Genomic DNA, 10,935 nt, shown 5'->3' with positions numbered 1-10,935 from the left:
ATGACATGCTCCATTTCAGTTACCAATTGTCAGATGTAGGGGCTTAGGTCTGCACATACATGACTGCCCATGACATACTAAATTTCAGTTAACAATTGTCAGATGTAGGGGCTTGCTTAAGTCTGCACACACATGACTGCCCATGACATGCTCCATTTCGGTTACCAATGGTCAGGTGTAGGGGCTTGCTCTAGTCTGCACATACATGACTGCCCGTTACATGCTCGATTTCGGTTAACAATTGTCAGATGCAGAGGCTTGCTTAAGTCTGCACATACATGACTGCCCATGACATGCTCCATTTCGGTTACCAATGGTCAGGTGTAGGGGCTTGCTTTAGTCTGCACATACATGATTGCCCATGACATGCTCGATTTCGGTTAACAATTGTGAGATGCAGAGGCTTGCTTAAGTCTGCACATATACGACTGCCCATGACATGCTAATTTTCAGTTAACAATTGTCAGATGTAGGAGCTTGCTTAGTCTGCACATACATGACTGCCCATGACATGCTCGATTTCGGTTAACAATTGTCAGATGCAGAGGCTTGCTTAAGTCTGCACATACATGACTGCCCATGACATGCTCCATTTCGGTTACCAATGGTCAGGTGTAGGGGCTTGCTTTAGTCTGCACATACATGACTGCCCATGACATGCTCGATTTCGGTTAACAATTGTCAGATGCAGAGGCTTGCTTAAGTCTGCACATACACGACTGCCCATGACATGCTAAATTTCAGTTAACAATTGTCAGATGTAAGAGCTTGCTTAAGTCTGCACATACATGACTGTCCATGACATGTTACATTTCAGTTACCAATTGTCAGATGTAGGGGCTTGCTTAAGTCTGCACATACACGACTGCCCATGACATGCTAAATTTCAGTTAACAATTGTCAGATGTAAGAGCTTGCTTAAGTCTGCACATACATGACTGTCCATGACATGTTACATTTCAGTTACCAATTGTCAGATGTAGGGGCTTACGTCTGCACATACATGACTGCCCATGACATACTAAATTTCAGTTAACAATTGTCAGATGTAGGAGCTTGCTTAAGTCTGCACATACATGACTGTCCATGACATGTTACATTTCAGTTAACAATTGTCAGGTGTAGGGGCTTGCTTAAGTCTGCACATACACGACTGCCCATAACATGCTAAATTTCAGTTACCAATGGTCAGGTGTAGGCGCTTGCTTTAGTCTGTACATACATGACTGCACATGACATGCTCCATTTAAGTTAACAATTGTCAGATGTAGGGGCTTGCCTTAGTCTGTACATACATGACTGCCCATGACATGCTCTAGTTCAGTTAACAATTGTCAGATGCGGGAGCTTGCTTACGTCTGCACATACATGACTGCCCATGACATGCTCCATTTGAGTTAACAATTGTCAGATGCAGGGGCTTGCTTTAGTCTGTACATACATGACTGCCCATGACATGCTCTAGTTCAGTTAACAATTGTCAGATGCAGGGGCTTGCTTACGTCTTCACATACATGACTGCCCATGACATGCTCCATTTGAGTTAACAATTGTCAGATGCAGGGGCTTGCTTTAGTCTGTACATACATGACTGCCCATGACATGCTCTAGTTCAGTTAACAATTGTCAGATGCAGGGGCTTGCTTTAGTCTGCACATACATGACTGCTCACAACATGCTCCATTTCAGCTAACAATTGCTCAGAGGCACTGTTGTTGTTTATTGGGAAATAGCCTTTAGACAATATAATCCTACTGGGCCAAATTATGCGGTCACTTTTACTTTCCAAGGGGCGGTTAACAGCAGGTGATGGCCGGCCTTACTTAAGTTATGCGATCTCTGTCGAGAAGAAGCAAACGACTAAAATGAGGAATTACCAGGGAATGAGACAGAATTACCAATACCCCCTGATAATTTGCCATTGCTCTGGGGGCCTCACGGTTCCATCTGTACCCCCTCTTCACACTGACCTCCGGGGTCACCGGTACCTGCATGCCGCTAACTCCTTGGGAGCAGAATTAAAAGACACATCTGGGACTGCATCTGTGGGCCCACGGGCGTGCTGACGTCTTTACTTGCGCTTCTACCTGGAGCTGGAATCCTCATGGATGTATGGATGGTTGAATACTACTTATGCTATAAACACTGGGTAAATGAATAAAACAAACGTTACCGTACAGAACTTCAATTGTGTAGCTCTATTTGTGACAAAAAATAGCAGGAACCCACTAAATCAGTAGAAAACTTTCTTCAGAGTCGTGCGTTCATTGGTAGATGTCAGACACCCTTGCAGGTCACCGCTGTGATATTCGAGGGCCAGACGCGGGGGCTGTCACGAGTGGTGCACGCAGGTGTTACAGAAGATTGTCAAAAGGCATGGAGGGTGTCTCGTGCAGCATTTCACATGCCAGCAACATAACACTGTGTGACCACTCTGTAGAGTCTGTACACTTACAGCAATGGGAGCGGTGTGCTCACCGTTAGTAGAGGCAAGGACGAGCCATATGACCCCGAGGTAGCTTTGTATGCTAAACAGGGCAGGCACGGATCCGTGACTACCTCATAGGGCAAGGAAGGTGGTGCTAGAAGAGGATGGGTGAGGCCTAATCCTTGAATGAGAGAGAATTGGGGAACCCTCATTGTAAGATAGTCCCCTTTCCAGCAGCGCGCGGCCCATAGCAGTCACCCCCAGTGATGGATGGCTGGAGTCTCAGGGACGCCATCATAGTGCAGTGAGCAGCTGCTGCGTTATTAAGAGGGGTCTACTTCGGGGATCTCACAAGACGGCGCCGATGGGAACTGCGCGCCATCTGGATGTTTAATTCAGAGGCCGTGATGGAGAGTCCCCGGTGCACCCCCATCGTGGACCGAACGGACATCACAGCCGGGGCCTCGCTTTCAGAAGGAATGTCTGGAAAAGTTCGAGGTTATCCCTAATCAAGTCCAGAAGCGTGATAAGAAAGCAGTGTTTTTAAAAAGTCCATGTGTGTTCACTAATTTCTGGCCTGGAATGCCAAGCAAAGTATAACCTACAGGGTTAGAAGTTGATGAAAAATGAGAAGGCGTGCGTCAAGACTCTGTTTTCAAGTAAACTTTAGACAGTAAAGGACTTCGAGCCTTCATGGCACACGAGTCAGGAATCCCTCTTTGGAGGGAGCGCAGACCACTCACCGAGCGCCAGTGTATCGCTGCCATGAAGCAGTGTCCGCAGTCAGTATTTTGATGTCTCTGTGTGGGATAAGTTTGACTTCCGCCTGTCTACAAGCCAGGCCCAAGGCTTGTCTTGCAGACCTACGGGCTGGAGGAGGCCAATATTTCTACGTTGGTCCCATCCCAGCCTCCTTTGGTGCTAACCTTGATTGCACCATGGAGCTTCGCTGCTCAGAGGCTGATGATGCCAATCTGTCCCACAAAAGTCGCTGGGCACTACCAGAGCTCCAGCAATGCTGCCTGGCATGGCAATGGAAGGGCATCAGCAATGTCAACCACTGGACTCGCGCAGAAGTCTTTTTGTGAATGTTGTCTAGCGTAATTACATTTATATAGCGCTTTTATCACTGGCGAGGCACTAAAGGACAAACATGGACTATTCTGTGGGAGAGCAGTGAACGAATGGCCTACCTAGGTCATATTGCCTCAGTGAGTAGTGTGAAAGCTGAACTAATCAATAATAAATCTGCATTGATAAATAATTAAGAATTCTACATGTTTTAGGTTGATATAGAGAAAATAAGTCTTTGTTGAAAATGTGCCCACCAAAGTGGCCACCGTAGCCACCATAACATGTGCAACATTAATAAATAAATGGCATTAACTGTTAAAATAATGTACATAAGTGGGTAAAATGTATTAGTAGACCATATTAACGTATAATTGATATATATTTGCTTAAACGTATTACGCATAGACTAATCAAGAATTCTAGGCCTACTTGGCTAAGACTCATGCTAAGTTTCATGGCATTAAATAAATGTTAGAAAATGTTTTTCTGATGCATGGAGAAAGGTTTTGTTGTTCTTTTGTCCTTTGTACACACAGAGTTGACCAAATAGTTTGTAATGTTGCAACGTTTACTAGATGTCTTAACTTTCTCATGAGAATTGTCCGCTGTAGTGCAGTGTATTTTTAATGATACTTTTGTAACACTGATGCATGAGAAGCAAATGTTCTCAGGATCTAACAATGGACCCACTGACAAAAAAATGAATGGCAACTAAAAGTTACCTAGCGGAATTGGTGACAGGAACAGGAGAGGAGGAGCCAATCAAGGGCATGTGAAAGACTGTCTAAATATATCACAGATTTGAGAATGAATAATTATTGGTTCAACTGTGAACAGACGATATTCTGACCAATGACAACGTGAGAAAATACTTTGTGTACTTCTAATATACCCCGACCACCCTTGGCAAGAGCTCAGATCTAAGAACAGAATTCAGGAGAGAAGCAGACGCTGATACAGAAAGACCAGAGCAGGCTTAGATGCCCTTTTCGAGACATTACTTGATGCCCTTTTGATTTTAGTTTGGCTAACTTAGAGCCCATTGTGGCTGAGCCAATCCCCTTTACTTCCCCACTGCGAATGCTGTCCAGACAGATGATCAGCTGACGAAGAAGTCTCTCCTTGCTGACCCATTAAGGAGAAGTATAATGAGATGCAATATTACTTCTTGTCGCAGGTTTTGACTTTCTTTTCTAGGTACTAACCGCTGTATTTTTGCTAGAGCCATAGCTTGATGTCTTAATTTTTTTTCTCACTTTTCTCCTTTTTGCATGAGGCCCAACATGCCCAATCGAATTAGAGGGTTATTTAGTATGTTCATGTCCTATAATAAAAACTAATCAATAATTGATTTTGTTCCACTGTTAATGACTAAACGTATGCTACATCATTGGTTCAGTTATTGTTGATAATTTGTGTAGTAGCTATTGAATGTCTGATGTTAAACGCTTTAGTGAAGTTGAGGTTCTTTCGTCATTTTGGTCAACCTGTGTTGTTCATATATATGTCTATCAGCTAATATTCAGATTGGTTTACATGCCTTTAGCATTGTTATTCTAGGGAAATACATTTTTCTAACTTTCACTAAAAGGTGTGGTTATTCATGGCCACGTGGGTCATGGTGTGTGAAGTTACTGACTCAATCTTTTAATAAATGTGTTATGATTTGAAGTGTTATTTGGTAATTCAGTGATGAATAAGGTTTGTTTCCATGGTAAATCACTCTTAACTGAGTCAAAAGGTCCCTCGAACCTCTAACGGGTCCCCTTGTCAATAAACTATAAGACAAAATAAGGCCAGGCGCGCTCACAGTAGCACAGATGTCCTGCATGAGGACCAGAATTGTGCATGTATCCTGTTTCAGTCTACGCATGAACCTGAAGCGAAAGGGAGTGGAGGACTGGACACTTAATTGTAAGACACATTCCTGCACATGGTCGTTTACAGTTTCATATCACAATCTATCTATAGTGAGGGGTGGATGGGTAGGGGCTGTTAAATGGCCACTTATCTCCTCATCTTTCTCCCAACAAGGATCTCGCTCACAGCAAGTACAGTGGCACTCTCCACCCCAGAACTGTCACTCATAACAAGACCACATCTCCCTGATAAGGCAAGAACTCAGCTCTTTGTTGCTTAACATGTCACGCTCATAGCGGGAGACTAACGCATTGCGTCATAACCAGTGTGATACTTCTGATTCCCATAATCATTCTGATCCATTCACAAACCTTCCTAAAGAGTCTCCAGGTTTCACATCTGCACAAAACACCGAAAAGCTTTCAAATGCAGCGAGCTGTTGACTCTGTGAATATTTATTCCATCTGTACTGAGTGGGTGTTTCTCGTGTTTTTCTCTTATGGGAGAACAAAGTTAAGAAACATGAAATTACGCCAAATGAATCCTTTCCACCCCCCCCCCCCAGACGTCAACACCTCTATATTCTTCTGGTACACCTACCAAGTATCATGTTTGCAGCAGTGCTTAGTTTGTAAATAAAAACGTGCTGGTGCCCAAAGCCCTCCTCTGAAACACGCGGCTGCTGCAGTTAAATATGCGAACACGGAATACTGAGGCAGCATAATCCTGAAGCCATCTCAGGCCTCTATAATCCATTACAGCCACTCCCTGCCCCTTCAGCTCACTCTTGCAGGTTTCTGCTTTCTCCCTTTGTGACGCTTTTTCATTTTTCTCTTCCTCCATCTTTCTCATAAGTGCATTTTGCTCGCGGTAAATGCTTGAGGCAAAAAAATAAGTGCCGGCCCTCAAAATAAGAGCCGGTGACATGCACACGAAACCGCCAACACAAGTTAAGCACTGGTTTGCAGAATGCAAAGACAAGAATGATGTGAGTCCCTTAGCTGTCTGTCCTCTGGCTAAAGCAGCGTTGACGCTGCCACCTATCAGAGACGTTTTAAGGCATGGCAAAGAAGCTCAAACTCTTCCAAGGACATGTACTTTCTACTGCAAAAGAATCCTTTTTTCCAGTGGAAATAGCAGACTTTTTGCCTTCCTCCTCCTCTTTTTCTGACCTCATTTTTGCTGGCTTTTAGACTCTGCTCACTTTATCATGGCTAACCAGTGCTAAAGTGCATATGCTCTCTCCCTTTAAACATGGTAACCTTCGATCATACCTGATTGGACTATTTAATTTACTTCTAAGTCCCTAGTAATGTGCCTAGGGCCTGTAGATTAAATGCTACTAGTGGGCCTGCAGCACTGGTTGTGCCACCCACTTAAGTAGCCCCTTTACCTTGTCTCAGGCCTGCCATTGCAAGGCCTGTGTGTGCAGTTTCACTGTCACCTCGACTTGGCATTTAAAAGTACTTGCCAAGCCTAAACCTCCCCTTTCTCCACATATAAGTCACCTCTAATGTGTGCCCTAGGTAACCCCTAGAGCAGGGTGCTGTGTGGGTGAAAGGCAGGACATGTACCTGTGTAGTTTACATGTCCTGGTAGTGTAAAACTCCTAAATTCGTCTTGCACTACTATGAGGCCTGCTCCCTTTATAGGCTAACATTGGGGCTGCCCTCATACAGTATTGAAGTGGTAGCTGCTGATCTGAAAGGAGTAGGAAGGTCATATTTAGTATGGCCAGAATGGTAATACCAAATCCTGCTGTCTGGTGAAGTTGGATTTAATATTACTATTCTAGAAATGCCACTTTTAGAAAGTGAGCATTTCTTTGCACTTAAATCTTTCTGTGCCTTACAATCCACGTCTGGCTGGGCTTAGTTGACAACTCCTTGTGCATTCACTCAGACACACCCCAAACACAGGGTACTCAGCCTCACTTGCATACATCTGCATTTTGAATGGGTCTTCCTGGGCTGGGAGGGTGGAGGGCCTGCTCTCACACAAAGGACTGCCACACCCCCTACTGGGACCCTGGCAGACAGGATTGAACTGAAAGGGGACCTGGTGCACTTCTTAGCCACTCCTTGGAGTCTCCCCCACTTCAAAGGCACATTTGGGTATAAAAACAGGGCCTCTGCCCTACCTCATCAGACACTTGCTGGAGAAGAAACCTGAACCAGAAACTACATCCTACCAAGAAGAACTGCCTGGCTGCTCAAAGGACTCACCTGTCTACTTTCTACAAAGGACTGCTGCCTTGCTGAACTCTTGTCTGGCTGTAAAAGTGCTCTCCAAGGACTTGGATAGAGTTTGCCTCCCGTTCCCTGAAGTCTCAGGACCAAAAAGACTTCTCTTTTTCATTTGGACTCTTCGTGCGCCAAAAATTTCGATGCACAGCGTGCTCCGCGGTGAGAAAATCGCTGCACGCTGACGCTGCTCGACGCGACGCCTACGGGGCGACCGGAACTTTGACGCACGGCCTCGCATGAACAGCGCCGCCCGACTTCCAGAGGGGAAAGCGACGTGACGCCTGCCGTGAGAAAGAAAATTCCACGCACAACCTCCCGGAATGACGCGCAGCCAGAAAACAAGCCGAAGAATCCACGCACAGACCCCGGGACATCTGGTAATCCCGCGAACCACAGAAAGAGACTGTCCGCGCGTCGGAATACGATGCACGACTTCCCCGCGTGAAAAATAACGACGCAAGTCCGTGTGTGCATGGGAGAAATCGACGTACACACCATTTTTCCACGTATCTCTTCTTCTGCGGCCCTTTGCAGAGATTTTCCACTTTAAACCAAGTACTTTGTGCTTGAAAGAGACTTTGTTTGCTTTCTAAAGACTTAAGACACTTTATATCACTTTTCAGTGATATCTCTACAATTTCACATTGCATCTTTATTCGTTTTGACCTGCAATTATCCAGATACATATTATATATTTTTCTAAACACTGTGTGGTGTATTTTTGTGGTGCTATATTGTGTTATTGTATGATTTATTGCACAAATACTTTACACATTGCCTTCTAAGTTAAGCCTGACTGCTCGTGCCAAGCTACCAGAGGGTGGGCACAGGATAATTTGGATTGTGTGTGACTTACCCTGACTACAGTGAGGGTTCTTGCTTGGACAGAGGGTAACCTGACTGCCAACCAAAAACCCAATTTCTAACAGTGTTGCTTTATGCAACTTTACTTCGGGAGTGGGGGTGACTTTAAGTGATACTCTAGCGATTTACCAAAAGAACCCATACTTTTTGATGCAAAGCCAGACCTGGCGTTGGTCACAAACGTTCCGCTTCCTTGAAGCAGGCGCTAACATCGAGAAATGTTTTAATTTCTCCAAGCATTCCACATACTGCATATGTGCTGTACTGTACAGCACACACACGTGTGGAATATTTAAGAATGTATACACTTCCAGTACAAATCCTATGCTAGACAGCGCACACACACACCTCTGGACCGTGATACAACGGTTGTATGTGGCTCAAGCCAATCTGTGCACCAGTGCAAGGGAACTGAGCAGCAACAGACCACTGTTGCTAACTAAGGCACTGCAGAGCTTTCTCCCCCTGGTCCAATGCAGAGCTGCAAATTCAAAGTTGTTACAAACAGGGGGCACTCAAATATATTTTGCCCGGAGCCCCAGAAATCCGTCACTGCACCCTTTGTAGCCCGAGTGGTTCAGACACCTATCACTGCTAGAGGTTATACCAGAGACATACATGGGCGTCAATGCACTAAAATGCCAGAGATAGTGGAAGTGACATCACACGCCATTTGAGCTTTACTTAGGCACACATTTATATGCTTACACACACACACACACACACACAGACACACACACAGTCGTTCACACAAAGGCACTCTCATCTGCAAGCATGCACACAACATACAGTTAAAAGCATTTTTTACTTACCGTAGCTGCCAGATAGGGTCACATTCCAGCCAATTGTATTCCATTTTTATGACACTAATAGTGAATAATATTATTCACTATTTGTGTAATAAGAAATTGACAGAAAGACAGTAAAGTGGAACCCCAGCCGATGTCCATTATGGCGAGTTGCACCTGAGTTCCAGGCACTGATCACTGGCACCTCTGAGGCCAGGGGTCGCAAAGGCAGTGCCAGGGGTTGCAAGGAGCAAGCCGGGGGTCGCATCTGCGACCCTTGGCAACCTCTAAATGACGTCCATGGAGAAATAGCTCATCAGTGTGCGATCAGGTTTTTCATCAGTAGCTCAACCTACAAAGTCCGGTGTCAGCTTACCAAGACCATTATAGTGGGCTCTAAGCCCGCCCATTGCTTACTATTGGTCAGCCTTACTGCCACTCTTGCTTGCTTCTTATTCAGTGTCTTGCCTAGTCCTTCTTGTGTTTGATGCTACCCAGAGCACACCCTCCTTTCCTGTACTAGGTCCACTACTGCTTTTAAAGTGGTGGTGGAAATTTGGTACACTGTATGTTGTTGGGTGTGGAAAGCAGAAAGTGGGGGCTAAAATCTGCCTGGATGGTAAGTGGGAGTCCCTGCAACGTGACACTCTCTACACTATTGCTATTTCTCCCTGTTTTGTGTGCTTTCTCTAACACTCCTCATAAAACCATATTTGCTGCATTTCCTTATGGAAGCCAGTGACCCCGTCACTCAGTCAGGGTCCAGTGGAGTAACGCTCTCGTACCTTCACCTCATAAATCCGTCTAGTTCGTCCTTTGCTGCTCGGTCACGGGCTCTTGGTGTCCCAGCGTCCGGAACAACTGGGGACCCACAACCAGGGCTCTTCTTGCTGCAGCATTCAGGGTCACCAAGGCTTGAGATGGTTCCCATCATTTGTCATTGCTCCAGAAACTCGCTTTCTGTGTAGAGGTCTGCGTGGGAACAGCTTCCCATCAGAGAGATCTCCTGCACGTTTCCTCTAGTCCCACGTTGCTCTGATCATCTGTGCTTCTCGCGCATTGCTTCTAGAGCAGCAGTAGCAATGTAAGAAAGTGGCTACCCCTATTGCCAGCTCACACCATCTTCAATTAGTGTAAGTGCATCTCATACAATTGACGTTTAGCAATCTTGTGGGAACTACCCACTACTGTTCTCCTTGATAATTCTTCTAGCGCCCTCTCTAGTATTATTCATGCCCCCCCCAATTGCAAGCTTCCCTTCCTCAGCCCCATAGTTCAGGATAAGCTACTTGCCTTCATAGAGTCTGAACACCTCAGTGTTGTCTGCCATTTCAGCATAGACTCCCTGTTAAAACCAAGGTGTCTCCTGATGTCTGTTCCATGTTCCTCTTTAATCTTCCACAATGTGCAAGTAAACCACTTCTTAACATCCTACGTACCGCTCTGCATCAGGTGGAGTTCCGATCCACGGTGTAGGTTGTCTCCTAACACTAGGGAGGATGTCTCGACTGGCACAAATTGCCTTATCCAGTTGAGCAATCCAGGGAGCAACGTATTATGGATTCTTGCTTGGCCTCCAGTTTCAGCTGCCGTAGTCAGCACTCGAGAGATCCCAGGTTTAGAAGCTTCAAAATGGCAGACAGTCATAAGGAGGGTCGGCTTGGGGTGGCAGGTT

The sequence above is a fragment of the Pleurodeles waltl genome, chromosome 12, assembly GCF_031143425.1.
Source record: "Pleurodeles waltl isolate 20211129_DDA chromosome 12, aPleWal1.hap1.20221129, whole genome shotgun sequence".
Classification (NCBI taxonomy): Eukaryota; Metazoa; Chordata; class Amphibia; order Caudata; family Salamandridae; genus Pleurodeles; species Pleurodeles waltl.
This window is presented reverse-complemented; position numbering follows the sequence as displayed.